This window comes from Perognathus longimembris, chromosome 2, assembly GCF_023159225.1.
Source record: "Perognathus longimembris pacificus isolate PPM17 chromosome 2, ASM2315922v1, whole genome shotgun sequence".
Classification (NCBI taxonomy): domain Eukaryota; kingdom Metazoa; phylum Chordata; class Mammalia; order Rodentia; family Heteromyidae; genus Perognathus; species Perognathus longimembris.
In genome coordinates this window covers 87838075-87860362 of record NC_063162.1, presented here as the reverse complement: position 1 = coordinate 87860362, position 22288 = coordinate 87838075, and the positions used below count along the sequence as shown (strand labels likewise).

At 40.7% G+C, this 22288-nt stretch overlaps 1 pseudogene; it reads left to right on the top strand.

The window, feature by feature from the left end:
* The first annotated feature begins 9244 nt into the window (after positions 1-9244).
* On the top strand, positions 9245-20444 carry LOC125345790 (annotated as a pseudogene).
* Positions 20445-22288: the final 1844 nt, after the last annotated feature.

Here is a 22288-nt window from a genome sequence, read left to right as displayed (position 1 = left end):
TTGTGACTTATATTTATTTTGTAACAAAAAGCCTATTGCACATATGTGGCAGGATCCAGCCATCCTGCTCACTGTGAGAGACAACTCTGCACAGGGAGGGAAGGTGTCAGATGGTTGGTGTCTTTTAAGATAACAGATCTGGCTCAGTTCTTGCTAACATGACACCTCTTACCAGAACTATGAAAACCAATAAGGATCCAACACACACACACTGAAACAATACCACCAATACCACTTTGAAGTAGGCATTCATAAGATGATATTAAGAAAATGAAATGGGGATATGACAGCTTTCGGGGCCAAGGGCTTGTACCATAATCTAATGAGACAATGATGGCACAACTCAGCCTCTGCCAGTACAATATATGAAGCAGCATGTAGCCAGTGAGGTGGGTGCTTAATGTCCCCGGCTGTATTTCAGTACCTGGAACACCAGCCCTGATGCTGGTCAGGAGTTCCAAGAATAAATGAACAGGACTGGCTGTGTTCTCAACTGTTCTCTAATTTTTTTTATCCTGCCACATTACTTTGTAAACATTTAAAAAATAGATTACCCAAGAGGATGCTGAGGGACATGGCCTTTTCCTGGTAGAGAGAGCACCCCGTGCTCCAGGATCATAGCAGTGGCTCAGCATAGGCTCAGCTTGGTCTTGCCAAGTAAGGGAGTAATGGCAGAAGTGAGGCTCCCTCACTGGAGGAGTTATGGAGGCAGTGACAGTGATAATGACTGGAGGAGTTATGGAGGCTCTGGGCATTTGGGAGTCCCAAATACACAGCGACACCAAGTTGACAGCATTGACAACTTGGCCAGGCAATTCTTTGTTGTGGAGGGCTTTCCTGTGCATTGTACAATGTTTAGTCGCATTCATGATCTCTGACTTGATGCTGGCACACACTCAAATGGTGAGAGCCAAAAGTAAAAAGTCCCCTGAAAACAAACTGCCCCTTGGTTGAGAACCATCACATTAATTCCACCTTGCTGATTGCTTTCAAGTAGTTTAAAGACTTGCTTAACAGGTTATTATTATTATTCCATTGGTGGGGCATATCTTAGTTTACAAGATCAATTATACAATAATTTTCTTATAAATATGTAGAATGACAGAGTCTCCTTACAGACAAACAATAGCTGACAATTTTTAACTTTATTGTTATTGTAAAGGTGATATACAGAGGGGTTACAGTTACATAAGTCAGATAAAGGATACATTTCTTTTGAACAATGTCACCCACCCTTTCCTGGCTCTCTCCCAGTTTTTCCTTCCATTCTCATCCACAAGTTGTATAGTTCATTTCCAATATAGTGTCCACTGAGTATCACTGCTGCATTTGTTTATCCTTTGTCCTGCAGTTTCTGTGACGCTTTTATCCTCCCAAAGAGAGATAAACAAACAAACAAGACAAAAGGAAATGAAAACAAAAACTGCAATGAAGAGGAAAAAGCTTCTTGTTTACATATCCTGGAGTTCATTTCAACAAATACTATTTTATATGGTCAGATGCACATAGCTATTGTGCCTATATAATCCTCTCCTAAGACTAGCTTCTTTGGTCTCACTGTGTGAGACCTGTATAAATGACCATGTCCCAGTGTATTTTTATTTTCTTTTACCAGCCAGTGCGTTTACTTATAGATTTATAGGCACATTCTAATTACCACAATGAGGGAAACCATGCAACCTATGTTTCTTTGTGTCTGGCTTACTTCATTTAGTATAGTTTTTTCCAAGTCTTTCCATTTCTTACAAATGGTACAGTATCTTTTTTTTTATGATGGCTTTCATTCTTTATCAATGGCTTTTAGCTGTTAAAGCAGATTTTGGGCTTCTCATAGCCAATCCATACAACCTCTTTCCTGTTCTACCATATTCTTCTTATGATAGAAGAGCAGTTGTAGAATTATCTCATAACTACAGTCATGTGACTAAGTTAGGAATTATTTCATAATCTCTTCAATAAGGAGAAAAGATAGCACTGTCAATTTCTAGCAAGACAGATGCCATAGGCTTAACAGAAGAGTGACCAGTGAAAGAGGGTTTTTTTGTTGTTGTTTATTTGTTTGCTGGTATGGGGCTTGAACTCAGGACCTGGGCACTGTGGCTGAGCTTTTGTGCTCAAGCCTAGCACTCTACCACTTGAGCCATAACTCTCCTTCTAGTTTTTTGTGGTTAATGGGAGATAAGAGTCTCACGGACTTTCTTTCTTGGGCTGGCTTTGAGCAACGATCCTCAGATCTCAGCCTCAGGCATAGCTAGGATTACAGGTGTGAGCCACTAGCACCTGGCATGAAAGTGGCTCTTAACTGAGTGTTGCTGGGTCATGAAATCAAGAAGAAAGGATGGAAATACTCAAGGTAGTAGAAACAAATGATAAGATGTGGTAGTATCCTTATGTAGCATGTGCTAAGACTGAATCCTTAATGCTGAGGATGGGAAGGAAGGAAGAAGTGGAGGAAAGAAGGAAGGAAGGAAGGAAAAAAGGAAGGAAGGAAGGAAGGAAGGAAAGAAGGAAGGAAGGAAGGAAGGAAAGAAGGAAGGAAGGAAGGAAAAAAGGAAGGAAGGAAAGAAGGAAGGAAGGAAGGACGGGAGGGAGGGAGGGAGGGAGGGAAGGAGGAAGGAAGGGAGGGAAAGAGGGAGGGAGGGAGAGAGGGAGGGAGGGAGGGAGGAAGGAAGGAAAGAGGGAGGGAAGGAGGGAGGGAAAGAAGGAAGAAAGGAAGGGAGGGAGGGAGGGAGGAAGGAAGGACAAAACTAGGCATCTTTAGAGTTGGAAAGAAATTTAACTATGGATTCTAATCTCAACTCGATCATTTTATAGAAATGGAGGTGGAGGTGGAGGCTGGAGTCCCACAGCCTTTCCATAGGAGACCCAGGATTCATCTGGACCTCCCACCTCTGAGTCCATCTGATGCTTCAGAACTCTGTACACCTACTGATGTCAGTTTTTTAGCCCAAGCTGACCTTCATCTATCTATGCATCTCCTCCTTCAGTGTGTATGATGCCTTGGGAGCCAGAGACCCTTTGCAGGGTCAATTCGCATGACCCTTCGGAAGAGTCTAGAATGTCAAGGTATGGATCTGAGTTGGGGAAAGTTAATGGTGGACAACCATCATCTGGGAGACATATCACATCAGATTTTCTACCGCTTCATATCCCAAAAGATCTTCTTGATCTTCTTCCCTTTGCTGGCCTAATGCCTCCCTCAGGCCTCCTTCTTGACCCCAGGGCTCTGACCTCTCCCCTTCCTAGCCCCTTTGTTCCAGTCCAATCACTTTCTGGAAAGGCATGTCTGGCTTATAATTGAACTCTCCTTAAAGAAGGTTATCTTTCTATCCCTGAAAACTCCAATGAACTATTTAGCAGTATTCATTTCATATGGATAGATCTAGAATGGAGCGCATAGAATGCTCTTTTTACCCTCTTGTAGCTTGATCAGAGACTTGAGATTTTTCTCCCAGGTTTCTCTTCTCTCACACATACAATACCAGAAAGGGGAAAAAATGTTCTTAAATGATGCTGTCACTTCTCACATGAAGGAAGAATAAATGTTCCAAAAAGTACTCACAGCTAGTTCGATAGGAAAACTATACCCTTTGATAGCTAGCATTTTGTTGGTTACACATGGAAATTAATGATTTGATTTGATTTATTGAGTGGTTGTGTTTGTTATGTTTCACTGTGTTGCACTCAGAAGTAGAAAAGAAAAAATGACAAAGATCAACCTTAGAGATGGAATTTTTGAGTTTCAGCTATGTTCATATTTGGGTTGGGGGCCTGTGCTTAGCAACATCTTGGCTTCTACCTAGTAGATGCCAGTAGCACCTCTTTTCCAACTGTTATAACCCAAAGTATCTCTGGCATTGCCAAATATCCTACAGGAAGCAAAACCTCCTCTATTGGAAATGGTTGTCTTGAAAGCACCTAGTATTCCTTATTGTGATGCTTTATCACCTAACTTCTCTTTGATCTCTACGTTTCTCCAGTAAGACTAAACCTTAATAAATAACCAGCCATAGTTCTTCATCTGTATCTAAATCTCAATATAATTGAATATATAGGTGACTCTATCGATCTATCATCTATCTTCCATCTATTGCTAATTTAGCTGAGTTCCTCCTACAGAGGTGAGTAGATCTGAAGGTGAGATTTATTTTAAGCTTCTGTGTTTATAAAATGAACCAACCAAAACTTGTTCCACACATCAAAATGGTCAGACAAAGGGTAAAAGGCAAACCAATGCAACAGCAGTACTTACAAGAAAATATGCTGCAAACCAACTGTACAACCCTGGAGGTGGGGAGGAGGGAAGGTGGAAGAAAAATGAGGAGGAGATACCAAGTTTGACAAGAAATGTACTCACTACCTTACATATATAACTGTAACCCCTCTGGACATCACCTTGACAATAAAATTTTTTTAAAAAAACTGTTCCATGAATTTTTGGCTGAAAGATATGAAATGGCACCATAGACTGGCTTATGTAGAAAGACATGGAGGGAAAAAAAAGTACAAGAGTATCTATATACATCTAAATTAAAATAGCATAAAGTCTGTCCTGACTGCATAGATGCTGTTATTAAATAGCTGATTGTGATTGGGGAATATGTGAAGGAGAGATTACCAATCACAGGTGAGGCTTGTGAGTGGTGGCTCTATGGGCTTGTATGGTTTTCTCCAAGGACAGGGGAGCCAGAGAGGAGAGAGAAGTAGAATAAAAATCATCAGCAGGAAAGGACCAGGTGACAATAGGAGCCTGTTCCATTCTACTGTGTCACACTGTCACTGAAAAACCTCTAGTCACAAGGAAAGGAAAGTCTGAAGGGCATCTGAGCAGGGAATGTCCTGCAGGATGAAGAGACAGTGTGATGGCCTCTCATCATGAGACTCCTGGTAGGCGTGAATGCTAGTGATTGTCTTTGCACAGTGTTGCCTATTTCTGTCATTTATGATCTAAATAAAATCCCAGCTATCTCTGGTTCTCAGCAAGTCATAGTTGGCAAGGGGAGGGTTGTAACACAATGTTGTCTGAGTAATTAGCAGGGCAAGAATAAACCAATAACAGGGAAATCAGAGCTTCTTTGAGAAAGGCAAGTTGACTCTCTCCCCAGGAGGCAGCTATTCTGATGACGGCATCTCCCAGGATCATGCACATAGCAGCTTTATGAAGCATCATGTTGTCTCTGCACCAGGTCCTAGAGGGTAACAATCAGTGTCCAAAGATGCTATGAGGAGTAAATGACAGGTACAATGGAGAGGTTTCAGAACATCCAGTTAGGACAATGTGTCTTAGATGAAAGACTGCCATTCATGCCAATATTAAAATACTTTCTAGTGCCTAACACCCTGCCCAGGGAGTACAGTCTTAATTAGCTGACGTTCTCTTAACCAAATTCTCTATTCACTGTCACTTCAGCTTATCTGTTGCCCAAATGGGTTTGATGATTATAGTGGACTTACCGTGGGATTTCAGGGGAGCCTTCTAAATCACTCACAAAGTTCAAATAAGGTTATGAAACCTTTAAATGCTAACTTTAAAAAACCTTAACTTCTTTGTTTTTTTTTCAAATTGGATTTTTTTTCAAATTTTTATTATCAAACTGATTTACAGAGAGTTTACAGTTTTATATGTTAGGCATTGGATACATTTCTTGTACTGTTTGTTACCTTGTCCCTCATACCCCCCCACTCCCCTTTTCCCTTTCCCCCCATGAGGTGTTCAGTTCACTTACACCAAACAGTTTTGCAAGTATTGCTTTTGTAGTTGTTTGTCTTTTTTTACCCTGTGTCTCTCAAATTTTGGTATTCCCTTTCAATTTCCTAGTTCTAATACCAGTATACATGGTTTCCAATATACTCAGATAAGATTACAGAGATAGTGTAGATACAACCACAGGAAGGTGATACAAGAACATCATCAAATAACAGAAGCTATAGATACACATGGGACGTTGAAAGTAGTTACAACTGTGATATAACAATCGTTTCCATAACATGGAGTTCATTTCACTTAGCATCATCTTAGGTGTTCATAAGGGTATAGCTATTGGGCCCTTGTGATCCTCTGCTATGACTTACCTAAACCTGTACTAATTATTCCCAATAAGGGAGACCATAGAGTCCATATTTCTTTGGGTCTGGCTCACTTCACTTAGTATAATTTTTTCCAAGTCCTTCTATTTCCTTACAAATGGGGGGCTATGTCATTCTTTCTGATAGAGGCATAAAATTCCATTGTGTATATGTACCACATTTTCCTGATCCACTCGTCTACTGAGGGGCATCTGGGTTGGGTCCAGATTCTAGCTATGACAAATTGTGCTGTGATGAACATTGTTGTGTTGGTGGCTTTACTGTGATTTTGTTTGTGGTCTTTTGGAAATATACCCAAAAGTGGGGCTGCTGGGTCATAGGGGAGTTCTATATTTAGCATTCTGAGGAATCTCCATACTGCTTGCCAGAGTGGCTGAACCAGTTTACATTCCCACCAACAATGAAGTAGGGTTCCCTTTTGGCCACATCCCCTCCAACAATTGTTATTGTTAGTTTTCTTGATATATGACATTCTTACTGGGGTGAGATGGAATCTCAATGTTGTTTTGATTTGCATTTCTTTTATGTCCAGTGATGTAGAGCACTTTTTCATATGTCTCTTGGCCATTCTCATTTCCTCATCAGAGAAGTCTCTTTGTAAGTCTTTAGCCCACTTGATGAGGGGGCTATTGGTTCTTTGCGAAAAAACCTTAACTTCTTTGTTACTAGATTCAAACTCTTTGAACATTTGCTACTCTATAAGCTTCTACATGGCAGAAAGGACCCAACCCATTATAATAAACTTAGTTTAATTTGCTTATTCATAGTTTTAGAAACAAGACCAACATAGAGGCCAAGTTACAGAGTTGTAGTACTAAAGAAAAATCTCTTGATTTCTATGTTCTCAAGGGATTATTGTCCCTTTTCCTGACATAGTGAAGGGGCAAAGGAAAACTGAGGGGCCAGAAGGACTTAGACCATATTGCTGGGACAAAATATTGAATATAGGGGCCTGATATGCAGACTGGGGCTTTCTATATTCCTCTGAGTAATTGTACAAATTTCCTATTGCTTATATTGATTTCCATATCAGTTGGTAAAGAGAAGCTTGACTATAATTCCCAAAATAAATGAGTGGCAGGAATGTGCCCTCATAGCAAAAGCAGGTACGGAATCGTAAATGGTAGGAGAGAAGGGAAACTGTTGTTATACCACTGGTAAGGGAGAGCAAGGAACAATAGTCAATGGCTCCCGGGGTTTAGATCATAATCCTGACACTCTTTTCCCTAAGAAACACTGGGAAACAAATGGGTGCAATAAGATTGGCTACTTGATTCATTTGAAGCTTGTGGCAAATTCTGGGGCTTGCCAAATGGATTAAGGATTAATGAAAGGAATATAAGAATATCCACAGGAGATTCATTTTCCCCTTGTGCCGTTTGAATTCAGCCTGTACTGACTCTTTGGACACCCGAACTAAAAGAGGTCTCTTGTGAGAGACTTAGGATTTTTTTATTTCTTCTATTAATTTTTAAATTATTTTATTGGTTGTCAAAGTGATGTACAGAGTGGTTACAGTTTCATATATAAAGCAGTGAGTACATTACCTCCTCCATTTTTCTCCTACCTCCCCCTCTTCCAAGTTGTACAGTTGGTTTACAGCATATTGTCTCCTAAGTATTGCTGTTGCATTGTAAGGTTAATGATATATTCTTTCTCACAGAAGAGTTGGGAGGAATGATTAATAATGACTTGTTCAAAAGCTAAACATTAATTGTGTGTGGGGGGAGTTTATTGTACTACTATAATAGACATTAGCTTTATTTTGGGGGGGGGGGTGGTGCCTGTCCCTTGAGATTGAACTCAGGGTCTTAACACTGTCTCTGAGGTATTTTTGATCAAGGCTAGCACTTTTCCACTTGAGCCACAGCTCTACTCTTGCTTTGTTTGTATTTATTTATTTATTTTTGGTGGTGATGGTTAATTGGAGATAACAGTCACACAGACTTTCCTGCCAGTGCTGGGTTTGAACCTCAATCCTCAGATCTCAGCCTCATAAGAAGCTGGGATTACAGGTCTGAACTGCAGGGGCCTGGCCAGGCAGGCATTAGTTTTAAACACACACTTTCAACAAATTATGAGAAACGTGTCACACATTTATCCTGTTGTTTACAAGAAGAAAGTTTCATGAATATGATAATATGAAAGAAAGACATTTTATTTGGCAGGAAATATTCCAAAAATTTGTTTTTAAAATAAACACACACACACACACACACACACACACACACACACACACACACACACACACACAAATGAGCAGCCAGGCCAGGTAGCAGTCACTATGCCTATAATCCTGGATATTTAGGAGACTTAGATCAGAGGATCAAGGTTCAAGACCAGCATGGACAGGAAAGTCTTTGAGACTTGTATATCCAATTAACCACCAGCAAAATCAAAAGTGGAGCTGTAGTCAAGTGGTAGAGTGCTAGCCCTGAACAGAAAAAGCTCCTGGACAGAGCCCAGGCCCTATGACTAATGAGGGGGGGCAGGGAGGGAGGAAGGGAGGGAGGAAGGGAGGGAGGAAAGGGAAAGAGAGGGGGGAGGGGGAGGGAGACCGAAGCAATTTCTGGGTCAACTAGAGGAAGCACAGTGTACTTGTTTCTCTCCGTGAATGTGGCTTTCCAGCCTTTAGCTTGTGATCTCTGCAAAGCAAGAACTCAGGGGAAAACTCACCATTAAATGCTGATGTAAAGAGGAAAAACTCCCAAGTCATTCATCTACATTGTCTCTTTAAGACATAAGAGCAGAATAGGAATAAACAAGGAAGAAATAATAAAAAGCAGGAATCAGTGAAATTGATAGCAGAAAAAAAATTAAGGAAAAGCTTGCGTTTTTTGTTTGTTTGTTTGTTTTTTGCCAGTCCTGGGCCTTGGGCTCTGGGCCCGAGCACTGTCCCTGGCTTCTTTTTGCTCAAGGCTAGCACTCTGCCACTTGAGCCACAGCGCCACTTCTGGCCATTTTCTGTATATGTGGTGCTGGGGAATCGAACCCAGGGCTTCTTGTATAGGAGGCAAGCACTCTTGCCACTAGGCCATATTCCCAGCCCCGCGGTTTTTTTTTTTTTTTTAAGTAATAAAATCACTGAGCCTTAGGCAAATGTGTTGATAAAGAGAGAAAAGAAAAGAGAGAAATAGAGTGTGTGCCTGGGGGCTGGAAGGACGGTGCACGTGCGCGCTGCAGTGGTTCCCACCCCCCACCCCTCAGGTTGTCTGTCCTCAACAAGTAGAACATAAAAATGGGCACAAAAAGAGCCTTGGTCATCCTGGCCAAGGGAGCAGAGGAAATGGAGACGGTCATCCCAGTGGATCTCATGAGGAGAGCTGGGATCAAGGTCACCATTGCAGGCCTGACTGTGAAGGACCCGGTGGTTTGCAGTCGGGATGTTGTCATCTGCCCTGAAGCCAGTTTGGAAGAGGCGCGGAAACAGGGACCTTACGACGTGGCGGCCCTCCTTGGAGGTAACCTGGGCTCGCAGAATCCATGTGAGTCGAACGCCGTGAAGGAGATTTTGAAGTAACAGGAGAGCAGAAAGGGCCTCATCGCCGCCATCTGTGCAGGTCCCACGGCTCTGTTGGCCCATGAAATAGGCTTCGGAAGCAAAGTCACGTCCCACCCACTCGCCAAGGACAAGATGGTGAACGGGAGTCACTACAGCTATACGGAGAGCCGCGTGGAGAAGGACGGCCTGCTCCTCACCAGCCGTGGCCCGGGCACCAGCTTCGAGTTTGCGCTGGCCATCGTGGAGGCGCTCAGCGGCTCGGACGTGGCCAGTCAAGTGAAGGCCCCGCTGGTGCTCAGGGACTAGAGGGGAGCCCGGCCGGGGAGGGAAGGACCCTCGGGCCCGACCCATCCCGTCCCGTCCCGTCCCATCCTGTCCCGTCCTACCTGCATCCGCCCCTCCATCCCTCCGTGTACATTTCTGGCCTTGTTTGCACAATAAACAGGGCACCTAGCAAAAAAAAAAAAAAAAAAAAAAGAAAAGAAATAAAGAATAGGAAGGAAGAAAGGAAGAGAGGAATGAAAGAAAGAAGGAAGAAAAGTAGAAACAAGTCACTGCTTTCATAAATTAAAAGAGAAAATTTTACAAGTCTCAGACATTAAAAGAATAAGAGGAAACACTAGTAATGACTTTTCATATATAAGTCCAAACCCACAAATTTAATGGAATAATTACTCAAGAATCATAAACTGCTAAACCCATCCATGATGAAGTAAATACTACACTCTATTCATAGAACAGGAGAGGAAGCAACATTTTATGTCTTTCTATGGAGCCAGCATTATGTTGATACTAAAAATATGCAGAAACATTATGATAAATTAGATCCATATACCTGATGGACATAGACCCCCCAAACACCCACGAGATATTCCGACATATTCATCAATAATATGAAATCCTACACTATAGTAAAAAAAAATGCAGTTTTTTCCTATGCAAGATTTTCCCAGTACATTTTAAAATCAATCATTAAATTAACAATTAAAAAAAGAAAAAAATCCTATTAAATGACTCATTTAATTTTAAAAGATTTTGTAATTTTCAACACTTATTCATAGTGAGGGCTTTCATTGAGATAAGAATGGAAGGGACTGCCTCAAATTGGTAAAAGGTTTCTACTAATACATAGCTAACATCCTACTCCAGGATAAAAAACTGCATACTTTCCTCTAAGGTAGGAGAAAGACAAAGATAATCACTTTCACTGTTCAAATGTGTGAACTAATGAATGAACAGAGATAGCTGTGAAATAATACTCAGCCATAAAAAAGGTATAAACCACCAATTCAACAATTTGGATGGATCTCTAACACATTATGTTGGTCTTGAAAGTTTACATGCTGCATATTCTATTCAATAAAAAGACAAACTGAAATACTGAGAGATAGACCAAATATTGTTAGAGGTTATAGATTGGATGACCCCAAAGGAATATAGCAGGAGGGAGTTTATTGTGGTACCAATTACATGAATCTGTTCACCTGCTAAGTGTTACAGAAATGTACAATATAAAGTAAATAAGAAGATAAATGTTTAAATCCTTTATAAATCTCATAGGCCCCCTGGCTTATTTTAAGTGAATGATGTGAACTAACTCAGTTCAAATGGTTTACATGGAAGGAGCTTCTACAATCTCTCTGTTAGCAGTCTGTTCACATTTGCTGTCCCTTTTCTGCACCTCCTGTAGACATCCTTCCTGATCTCTCTTCTCTCTCTCCCTCTCTCCCTTCCCCCCCTCTCCCTATTAACCTATCTGGAAATATTCTGCCAACCACTCACTGTAACTCCATAGATTACCCATTCTCAGATGTTTGCATTTTAGTCATTCAAATATTGAACACAAGTGTCTTTCTCCTTCAAGGAAATTTCAGCATCAAGGAGCAGGAGAAATTGTTTGAGGGCACTCCTTCTAGTAGCTCTGAAATCATTTACTTCGGCAGCTGCTTATTTGCCCACAAATAACATTGCTCCCATGGGTGTCTTTTTGGGAACTTTCTATTGTTTTTCAAATTGGCTTCCAAGTTCACCTTTCACCCTATGTCACAAAATGGCAGCTATCAGAAAGCAGAGCTCCAAGCTTCCTTACTCAAATGCGGAGGTGGTGGACACTACCTTCATCCATTTCAACTACAAAAACAACTCAGTTTTTGAAACGACCCTAGAACAAAATGTGGTCATTTCTAAGCCAATATAAGTTTCCAAGGGGAAGTGTGGGGGTGAGTGTTGAACTAAATCATGGAAAGAATCATTTCCTATCATGTCTACCTTAGAAGACATGGCCATGGGGCGGGTGGCAGTGGCTCACACCTGTAATCTTAGCTACTCAGGAGGCTGAGATCTGAGGACTATGATTTGAAGTGAGAATGGTCAAGAAAATCGGCTATACTCTCACTTCAATTAATCACCCAAAACAAAACAAAACAACAATAATAACAAAAACAGACATGGAGCTGTGGATTAAGTGGTAGAGTACAAGCTTTGAGGAAAAACAAAATCTCAGGGACAGTTCTCAGGCCTGAATTCAAGCCCCAATACTGTCAACACAAAATAAGATAGAATAAAGTTAAGAAAAAGAAGACATGGTCACATTTTAGGGCCTCCTAGACTCTGCTTCTACTCCTTGCTCTTCTCTCACTGTTTAAACTGGATGCTTTCCTGTTTAAAATAAAGTGTTAGAAGTTATACAATTTGGTCACTGGGAAGTGCTCCCTAAATTGAGCTATTAAAATTAGAATGATAGAAGGACTGTCATTGATGATTGGTGAGTGTCTTAAGAAGATCGCTGAGAAGAAAAAGGAGATACAATGGTTTCTATACTCAGCCCTTGATTTCTTGTCTGAGATCCAAGGATTAGCATCTCTGGCAGACTCGGGGTAAGAGACTAAGGGCAAGAAGGAAGATGTAGCTCTCAGGTGAGGCAGGAAAAGATGTGAATGAGCTGTTTTGGCAGATGCTAAGGCAGATGACATGTGGGGGGACCCTTACAAACTTCCCTTAGGATAAATGCTCCCCTTGCTTCTAATCTCATGGGATATCTCAGCCAGCCCTGCTGTCATAGTGTTCTGATATCAGCTCGGCTGGAGCTATTAGTTCTGAAGTAGGTGCTTGTGGATCCTGGCAACACAGACTTCTCTTGGGGACTATCTTCAGTGGTGGTGGAAGGCAGAACTGGGGATGGAAACTCCATGATTGGTACTTTCTAGGATGGCACGCTACAACCTGATACATGCTTCCAGCACTTTTTTTCTCTGCTTATATTTGAGAAGAGGTCTTACTTTTTGACCAAACTGGCTTGGACCACAATTCTCCAATTTATGTTTCTCATTAAAATGGAATGACTTGTGTAGTAGGCCATACCATACTATTGGTTGACATGGGGGTCTGAAAATTTTTTTCTTGGGTTAGCCTCCCAACCAGTTTCCACTTTCCATGTTGCTAGGGCTATAGGTGTGTCATTGTTGAGACTTCTTTTTTATTTTGGTGCTAGTAGGGATTGAACTCAAGCCAGCACTGGGCTTGCTAGGCAGGTATTCTACCACTTCAGTCATATCCCAAGCCTTTTTGTAACTTTTAATGATACCCCTCCAAGTGAAAGAAGGAAGGTAGACCAGGCACTTCTCTTCACGGTATGTGTGTTTGACCCCCAGGGCACCAGAGTTTTCTGGAGCAGAGGAAAATGAGAAGAGAGGAGGCCAATATTTCACTGCTCAATCAAGGAGTGGGACACTTTAGTAAAAGAAAGTGGACTCTGCTCACTTCTAATACAATGTTTATTTCTGAGTTCCTGGTTTTTGCTTCTCAGATCCCATGTCCCTGGTCTCTCTTGCCTCAGGACAAGCTTAGTCAGCTGCTACCATGAACGATCACAAAGTGTGTCTCAGTGATAGAAACACATGCCATGACAAGTGATGATGTGACATCTGTGGTAGAACTCAACTAGGGAAAATGATGTGCTTCAAACTCATTATTTGCTAAAATGAAGCTTCGATAACATACTCATACTCACTAGATTCTGAAGTGTTAGCAATTCTTAGTGGTCAGAGAGGCTGATTGGTTTTTACTTATTTACCAACTAATATGTATAGAATGATACATATAACATGTATAAAAGGAGAATTGTGTGTGTATGTGTGCCAGGCTTGGGGCTTGAATTCAGGGCCTGGGTGTTGTCCCTATTTTGTGCTCAAAGCTAATGCTCTACCACTCGAACCATAACTCCACTTCTGGCTTTTTTTTTTTGGTAGTTAATTGCAAATAGGAGTTTCATAGACTTTCCTGCCCTGTCTGGCTTTAAATCACAAAGCCTGCCTCCTGAGTGTCTAGAATTACAGGAATGAGCCAGTGTCAGCCAGCTGGAAGGTCTTAAATACATACAGAATCACAAGAATCCACATAAACAGGGAGACTAGAATATTTCTTGAATATTAAGGGGGGAATGAAAACCTTGCACAGCAGTGGCTTCCAGCTTTGGCTACCTGTTAGAATCACCAAGTGTGCTCTTAAAAGCCCCAAATGTTATCCAAGATTCTAGACCAACCCTACCAGAATCTTGGCATGGGGGCTGCGATGCTTAGTCAAGGCGAGGGGGCCTGCCCTCTCCAGGTCAGTGCTGCCTTTTGATGAACCAGTGAAGCTTCATACAAATGGATCAAGTATTTACCGCACTCCCACTGAAGTGGTGATCTATTCTGTTGGCTGCTAAAGGCTCTATAAACCACATCCTACTGGGATCCAGCCACAAGTAGTTTTTAGGTGATTTTGAGAGAGACGAATTAATGTCGTTTTGGTTGGGATGAATAATTTTATATATTCTGCCCAGCAGGAATTCCATTACTTCTAACATTCTGTTCGCTACCCATGAAGGAATTTTACATCCTCAAGTCTAAGACAAGGAACATCCTGAGAGATGGAGAGATTATGCAGAATAAAACAGAAAGCTTTATGATTCAAATAAAGTTTGGTAAAACAAAGGACTAATGACTCCAGGGATTTGAAGGAAATAGAGTGTGAAAAGTAGTTAGTCATCATTTAATTTGAAATTGAGAGTCTCTCTGTCTGGTTGGAAGAAATGTGCCTCTTAAGCATGTAAGAGAATATAGGTCTGCCTTTGTTATCCTGAGTTTAAATAATCGCATGGTAGGCATGTGCTTACCCCCTCACTGTTGCCTCTTCCTACTCTTCTCAGGAGTTGTTCTTAGTGCATTATCAACCATGGGTCTCTCAATGTTTTGCTGAATTAGGGGACTAGTTTAATTGCAGTAGGATCATCTGCATTAACTATAAATAAATAGGTGAAATGTTTTCCACCAAATTCTCATAACGCGTAAAGTTATTACCACTAAAAAAACTTCTCTTCTATAAAGAGTTGGCAAAGCCATTACAACATAATTTACCTCAAGAGGGAAAGGCCAGCTTAGCAAGAACAAGGTCTAGAGTTCAAACTCTACTCCTATCAAGTAAAAAAAAAAGAAAGAAAGAAAAGAAGAAAAGTACCCTCTTGAGAAAGTACTGTGGGGTGGAAGAAGGAAGTTAAGACAAAGCAGAAAAGAGTCATTAGAGAAGCCAGGCACAGTCATCTCTGGGCAGCCCAGGCTAGGAGGGCTGCAGCTCTGCCATTGCTGTGTCTCCCTGAGGCCTGAGTTGCAGAAGTTCAACCAATGAAATCCAGGACAATGGAAGGTAAGCGTGAAGACCTTTATTTAGGAGCAAAGCATCTAGCTCACGGGTCCCTGTCACTATTGCTGCTGTTGCTGCCTCTGTGGCTGCCACCTCTGTCTGGCACTTACATGTTCTCTCCATCTAGTCTTCAGGTGGCAGTCTCTGTATCTCTGTGTCTCTGTAGCTGTGTCTCCAGAACTCTGAGTCTAGGGTTTCTCACACCCTAGGCTGTGGGATGCTTGGTTGACCCCTATTATAATTATGCGTTTTGGAAGGGAACACTCTATTGGCTGGGTCCCACAACATTCTGATTGGTTCATTCCTAGCCAGATCCCTCTGTAAACCTCTCCCCAAGGTCACAAGAAGGTTATAGAAACTAGGAAGGTTTAGGGGGGCACAGAGGCAAGAAAGATGTCTCTTTTACATACGGTTTCCACTTGCCAGGCCAAGATACTGTCCCAGAGGACTGAGCTCTCACTCATCTGCTCTTTTGCTTTGATACTCTGACAGGGGAAAACTGTCAGTCCTGTAGTTTTGCCCATAAATAACCTGAGGCCTAAGTACAATCATGAGGAAACACTAGAGGAGCTCAAGTGAAGAAGCACTGTGTGAAGCAATTGCCTGGTACTCACCAAAAAAACCAAGATTGTAAAGGGTTGAAAGAGTCTACAAAGAGGTGACATCAATGCCATGGCTGATCCTGAAACTGGTTTTTCCCCCTTTTCTCTAAAGGAAATTCATTAGTGGAAAAGTTGGCTAAATTTAAGTAAGTTTTGTAGGTTCAAGAATAGTAGAGTATTGGGTTGAGTACCTGTAATCCTAGCTACACTGGAGGTTGAAATCTGAGGATCGTGGTTCAAAAACAACCTAGGCTAGAAGATCTGTGAGACTCTTATCTCCAATTAAGCACCACCATTCCCCCCAAAAAGAAAGAAAATAAAAAGAAAAAAACACCAGAAGTGGAGCTATAGCTCAAGTAATAGAGTACAAACCTTGAGTGAAAAAGTTCAAGGACAGTGCCAAGGCCCAGAGTTCAAGCCTCAGTACAAGCACAAAGAAAAATGTTAGTAGAATATCAATTACAATTTTTGTATTTTGATAATATATACTGTTGCTATGTAAAAAAATTGTTCTCAGGAATATATTTGGAAAAAATTAGTAGCAAAAGCAAACTATGTCTGTAATTTAGTTTCAAATGCTTATTAAAATATATCTGAGCTGGTGGCTCACACTTGTAATCCTAGCTACTCAGGAGGCTGAGATTTGAGGGTCAAGCTTTGAAGATAGCCCAGGCAGGAAAGTTGAGACTTTTATCTCCAGTTAGCCACCAGAAAGCTAGATGGAGAGTGGTGGCTCAAGTAGTTGAGTGCCAACATTGAGTAGAAAAGGTCAAAGACAGCACTTAGGCCCTGAGTTCATGCCCCAGTACTAGCACACACACACACACACACACACACACACACACGTATATACATATGGATATGTGAATATATATGTGCCTATATCTACATATACTATTTAGTATATATTATATATGGGGAGCCATACACCATACTCAATATAACACTTGAATCAGTGACAGACCTCAGAAACACTCAGGTACCCGGAAGATTATATGGCCTAGTGATGTCATAGCCACCTTCATTTGTGGAAATGGAAGCATACTCTATGATGTTTGCACAGTGACAAAAAGTATCTAATGACATCCTTAATCAGCATGTCTCTAGCTATCAATAACCAGCATGCAAGATGACTGTGTGTATGTGTGCATATAAATCTATCTATCTGTATTTGTATATCTCTGTGTGTACACTGGTTTTTGGTTGTATTAATTTGTGTGTGTGTGTATGCGTCAGTCCTGGGGCTTGAACTCAGAGCCTGGGCACTGTCCCTGAGCTTTATTTTATTTTACTTTATTTACTCTACCACTTGAGCCACAGCTCCATTTCTGGCTTTTTGAGTGCTTACTTGGAGATATGAGTCTTAAGGACTTTCCTGCCTGGGCTGGTTTCAAATCAGGATCCTCAAATCTCAGCTTCCTGAGTAGCTAGGATTACAAGCATAAGACACGGAGGCCTGGCTGTTTTAACTGTTTTATTTTTGTGTGTGCATTGTTTTGGTTAGACAATAATATTTATTGGGATAGGATATTCTCCAAGTTAAAATATAAGTTAAGTCAGGCAAGAACAACTCATGTTCACCAATAGTAGAAGTGTCAATACTTACAATCTTAGATGAAACTTAAAAGTTTTAGGTATTTTGCTTGTGGACAGGATCCTTCCATTCCACCCCATTGTACTAAATTATTCAGAATAATTAAGCTAGAGCTAGTGATAAATGGGTGCCCCAAACATCAGGCCCTAAACCACATCATGTAATGGGACAGAAGACAATGGCTGCCTCTTAGCCCTGTTGCAATCCCTGAAAGATAAATGAACTCAGAGAAAGAGGAGAAATATTAGCTTTCCTGTTTGTATAACATCAGGCTTCGGGCAAAGTGTACTTTCTGGATAATAATGTCTCATGCCTTATAAAACAACAAACAAAAAATGGCTTAGGACTATTGTGCCAACAGCAAATTCTACTTAAATCCACATAATAAGTGATTCCTGAAAGCTCTCAGGTTCCTGAGTATAACCAGGGTTTTGTTTATGGCATCTTTAGTAGTAATGGTTTCTTTTTCTGTTTGTCACAAATTAGTCTCATATGGAAATGCATTTTTGATAAGAGTAAACATACTATTTCATCCACAGGAAGGCTTTATCAGTGGAGTTAGAATTGCTGAGTGGAACTGAAAAATTACTCATACATAGAACTATCGCATTAGTGTAGCCATAATACAAACCCACTCACCCGGAAAACGGAAATTACTTTAGGCAGAAAGTCCTTCTGCTGTGGGTAAAGGATGAACCTTTTTCTCATTTCAGCTTTCTTTTCCATTTGGCTTTAGTGCCCATATCTTTGAAAAGCTCTGTTCATTTATTTTTAAATCACTACACTATAATGACTTCAGGTACTTTTTCCCAGAGTTGTTTTGTCCTCAATTCCATAAAATTTCTATATGTCTGTACTTTTTGTAGTAAAGGACCAAGTACAAACTTAGTTACAGGACTGTCTATGAGACTACAAGGTGAACTTTCTGTCCCATTTGACTGAGGAGTTGAGTGCTTTTCTCATTGTGACAGTAGGTAGAAGTATGAGTTATCTAGCTCACCACCGTGGATCTTAATTTAATATATGGGCTTGGTGTGGCAGACTACCTGTGGTATGGTGCAGGTGTAGATGTTAGGCTTCCTAACATCTGGATAGGCTTCCTATCCAGAGAAGTCTGGATAAAGAAGCTGTTACATGGTTAGAAGTAAGAGTACATACCTGTAACTCCAGCACCATTCCCTAAAATGTTTAACTTCTATTATATGGATGGGTTACATAGAAAAAAAAACTGTTTATATCAAAGCTCCATTGTTAGTTGGATTAATGCTTACTTGCTTTTTATTTTTCTTTTTACATAATAAAGAGAATCAGTATAACACACACACACACACACACACACACACACACTATTCTACCTATTAAAACAAGTCAGAGGACCTGGAACTATTCCCATACCTTTGAGTTCACAGGCATTAAAAATTCCTCCTTCATGATAAGTTAAAATAGAAGTATAGAGTGGGGTTGTTTCCCTATTACAGCAGGCTCTCTATCTCAGACTGTAGCACATTCCTTTTATCGGTACTTTATGGCTGTTTTCTAACCAGTTATAACTCATGTTTATGAACAGGGTGCCTAACATTCTATCCTCTAACTTATTTACTGTCCCCTTTGGTGGATACTCTACTTTCACTTTCCTGCCAGTATGATCAACATTGAAACAGACATTTCATAGGTATGTCTTACATTTTTCTGCTTTTGTTTCTGTGATGTTAGATTCTTAAGAATGGAATTGGTGAGAAAATAGGTATGATTACTTTCAATATTGGTAAATATCCTAATATTAAGTTCCCCAAACATTATGGAAACTGATATCCCACTAACAAACTATGTAATAATTTGAACATCTGGATATAATAGGTACTTGTTCTTGCTGAAAAATACAGACTCTTACTTGGGCCTGCACATATCCCAAGGGGAACTAAAGCAGGAGAGAAGTATAGCCTCTCTGTCTCCATTTTCTGTCTGTTTTTGCTCTGAGTTTATCTGTAGTCACCTTGCAGACAGCTAGGAATTCAGGAAGGGTGGGACTAAACAGTAACATCTGTGGCAAGTGTCAGAGCTAGCCCTCAAGCCACAGTACCTTCCTTACGGTGACTGGTCGACGCCTAACCACTCTGAGATGATGATTAACTAGACCACACCTGTGACCAAGACTACTTAATAAACTTGAAGCTCGTGGTGTGTATGTCTTAGAAATGGCTGACATGTTGACTTCGTTTGATGGTGTGCATCTCTTTTCTCTATCCTTCATCACTATCTGTCTTTTGTTGGCCCACTGGGGCGAGGGACCAAGCCTGACATGGTGGAATCCCCAGAGTTGGGCCTTTGGTGGAGAGCTCCCAGTTACAGGAAGGAAATCATTGACTTTTTAAATCTTTGTCTAGGTCTGGAGGAGGGGATATATTGAATATAACTTGGACATCCTGCTGTGCCAACACCAAGGGTTCTTTCAGAGGATAATGATGCTATGTTGAAGAGTCACTTAAGTTAGCTTGAAGGATCTTCCACACATAAAATTGGGAGAATTTAAGTATCAAGCAAACGAACCCTAATAGATTGGAAGACACATACCTACAGAGCACCATATGTAGGAATTGAAACTATGCATACACCTATGTCTATCATCATATACCATATAGTCTATGATTTAAAATAATGACATAAAATCTTCAAATAGTCTTCAATTCTCTTTAGCAAAGATCAGTCAGAACACCTGCTACTGAGAAAGTTAGATTTCTTTTCTTCATTCACTGAAGCAAGAGAGAAGGCATACCATGAAGAAGTAGGGCTGTCAGGGGACAGGTGGAGGAGAGAGGATTAGATGAGAGGAGAAGGGTATTATTGGGATAAGAGGACATGAGAAAGAAGCCAGATTGTAGCTTGGATTGGATAGTTTGGGAGAAGGAGAATTTTATTTTAGATTGAGTATCATCAGAAAGCAGAGACAGTTCTTTTTTTTTTTTTTGCCAGTCCTGGAGCTCGAACTCAGGGCCTGAGCACTGTCCCTGGCTTCTTTTTGCTCAAGGGTAGCATTCTACCACTTGAGCCACAGCGCCACTTCTGGCTTTTTCTATATATGTGGTGTTGAGGAATTGAACCCAGGTCTTCATGTATGTGAGGCAAGCATTCTACCACTAGGCCATATTCTCTGCCCCAAGCAGAGACAATGCTGTAACTAACTAAAATCGTATCTACAGAGACAGCAAAGGAGAGTCAGGCAGGATAAAGCTATAATTTGCAAGAAAGCTGCAGTCACTCATACTAGTCAAGAGGAGACATTTGAGATTTCCTGGACTGCATGGAGTCTTTTCTGGGGATCAATGCTTAAGTGGAAATAAGGGTGAGATGAATTGGGATCGGAGCCTTCGATGGGAATATCAGATAGCTAAAACTCTACAAGAGAGGAGAAAAAAGAAAAGAAGAGAAAGAAAAAAGAAGCCTCATGAGTCACCAATGAAGGTGAAAATTGTTTTTTCAGCTGAAAGAATAAAGAATTTACTTTGCTTTTGCAATAGAAGTCTGTTACCGCATAATATAGTAGTCCCAGGATTGAGGAAGAGCTGCTCACACAGAAGACAACAAACTAATGTGGAATAAATGGTAAGATTAGATGTCCAATAATGAAAAAATACACCTTGGCAAAACTTATCAGGGAGTGCTAAAGCAACACAGGGGAGATGGAGAACTGGATATCGACATGACGCATCTCAGCCCAGAGGTCATGGGGAACATCCCAGTCTATAAGGTGAGCTCAGGCTATTGACACCTATGCTGGCTGAGCAAACCTTAAGAGCCAGTGACAGACATGCTTCACAGTGGACACCTGCCACGGTGCAGGTGTCAGGTCATGCTGACTGCAGATGGGTTTCATAAATGTTAAGTCATATTTTTATTCTTATTTTAAACTAAGAATGTCTATTAGAATCTATTAGTCATACAATATTCTGTCGTTTAATTTTCTAATTAGTAAGTCATTTATAGTGTGTGTGTGTGTGTGTGTGTGTGTGTGTGTGTGTGTATGTGTGCCCATCCTAGTGCTTGAATTCTGGGCCTGAGCTTTTTTGCTCAAGGTAAATGCTCTACCACTTGAACTACAGCTCCATTTTCAGCTCTTTTGCTGGCTAATTAGAAATAAGAGTTGCATGGACTTTCCTGCCTGGGCTGGTTTTGAACTGTGATTCTCAGATCTCACTCTGCCTTTTGAGTAGCTAGGATTACAGGCATGAGCCACCAGTGTCTAGCTTATATTAATATCTTAATATAGTTCAGTGCTCACACTATGAAACTTTACTTTTATGATTGCTTTTTTGTATAATCTGGAAATCTTGCATTTCTTTCCTGTAAGTGAACTAGCTCAAGGACTTTTTTCTGTTTCTGTTCTGTCTTTATAAGATTTTAGTATAAGACTTTAGGGAGATTGTGCTTGCTTCCCTGTGTCTGGAATGATTTGACTTCTAAAGATTAGGTGGAATCCAGTTGTAAAACCATTTGCATTTGGTTCCTTTAAAATGAAGAATCATTAATTATTGCTCATGTTTTTATTGGTTTGTTTATGCTTCCAATTACCTTGTAGTCAATAATAGATCTTTATTTTTTGTTTCCTTTCTTTGTATTTCTTTCCTGTTCTTCCTTTCCCCTTTGCCTTTGAAAAGGGGGCTCATATGTTGCACAGGCTGGCTCTCTATCCCATTGAACTCTCTATCCCATTACCTCAGCCTCTCAAAAGCTGAGATTATAGGTGTGAACCATCATGTCCAGCCCAATTTTAGTACATTTGTCTAGGTTAAGAAATAAAAAGGCTTATTTCCCTATATTTAAATTTTT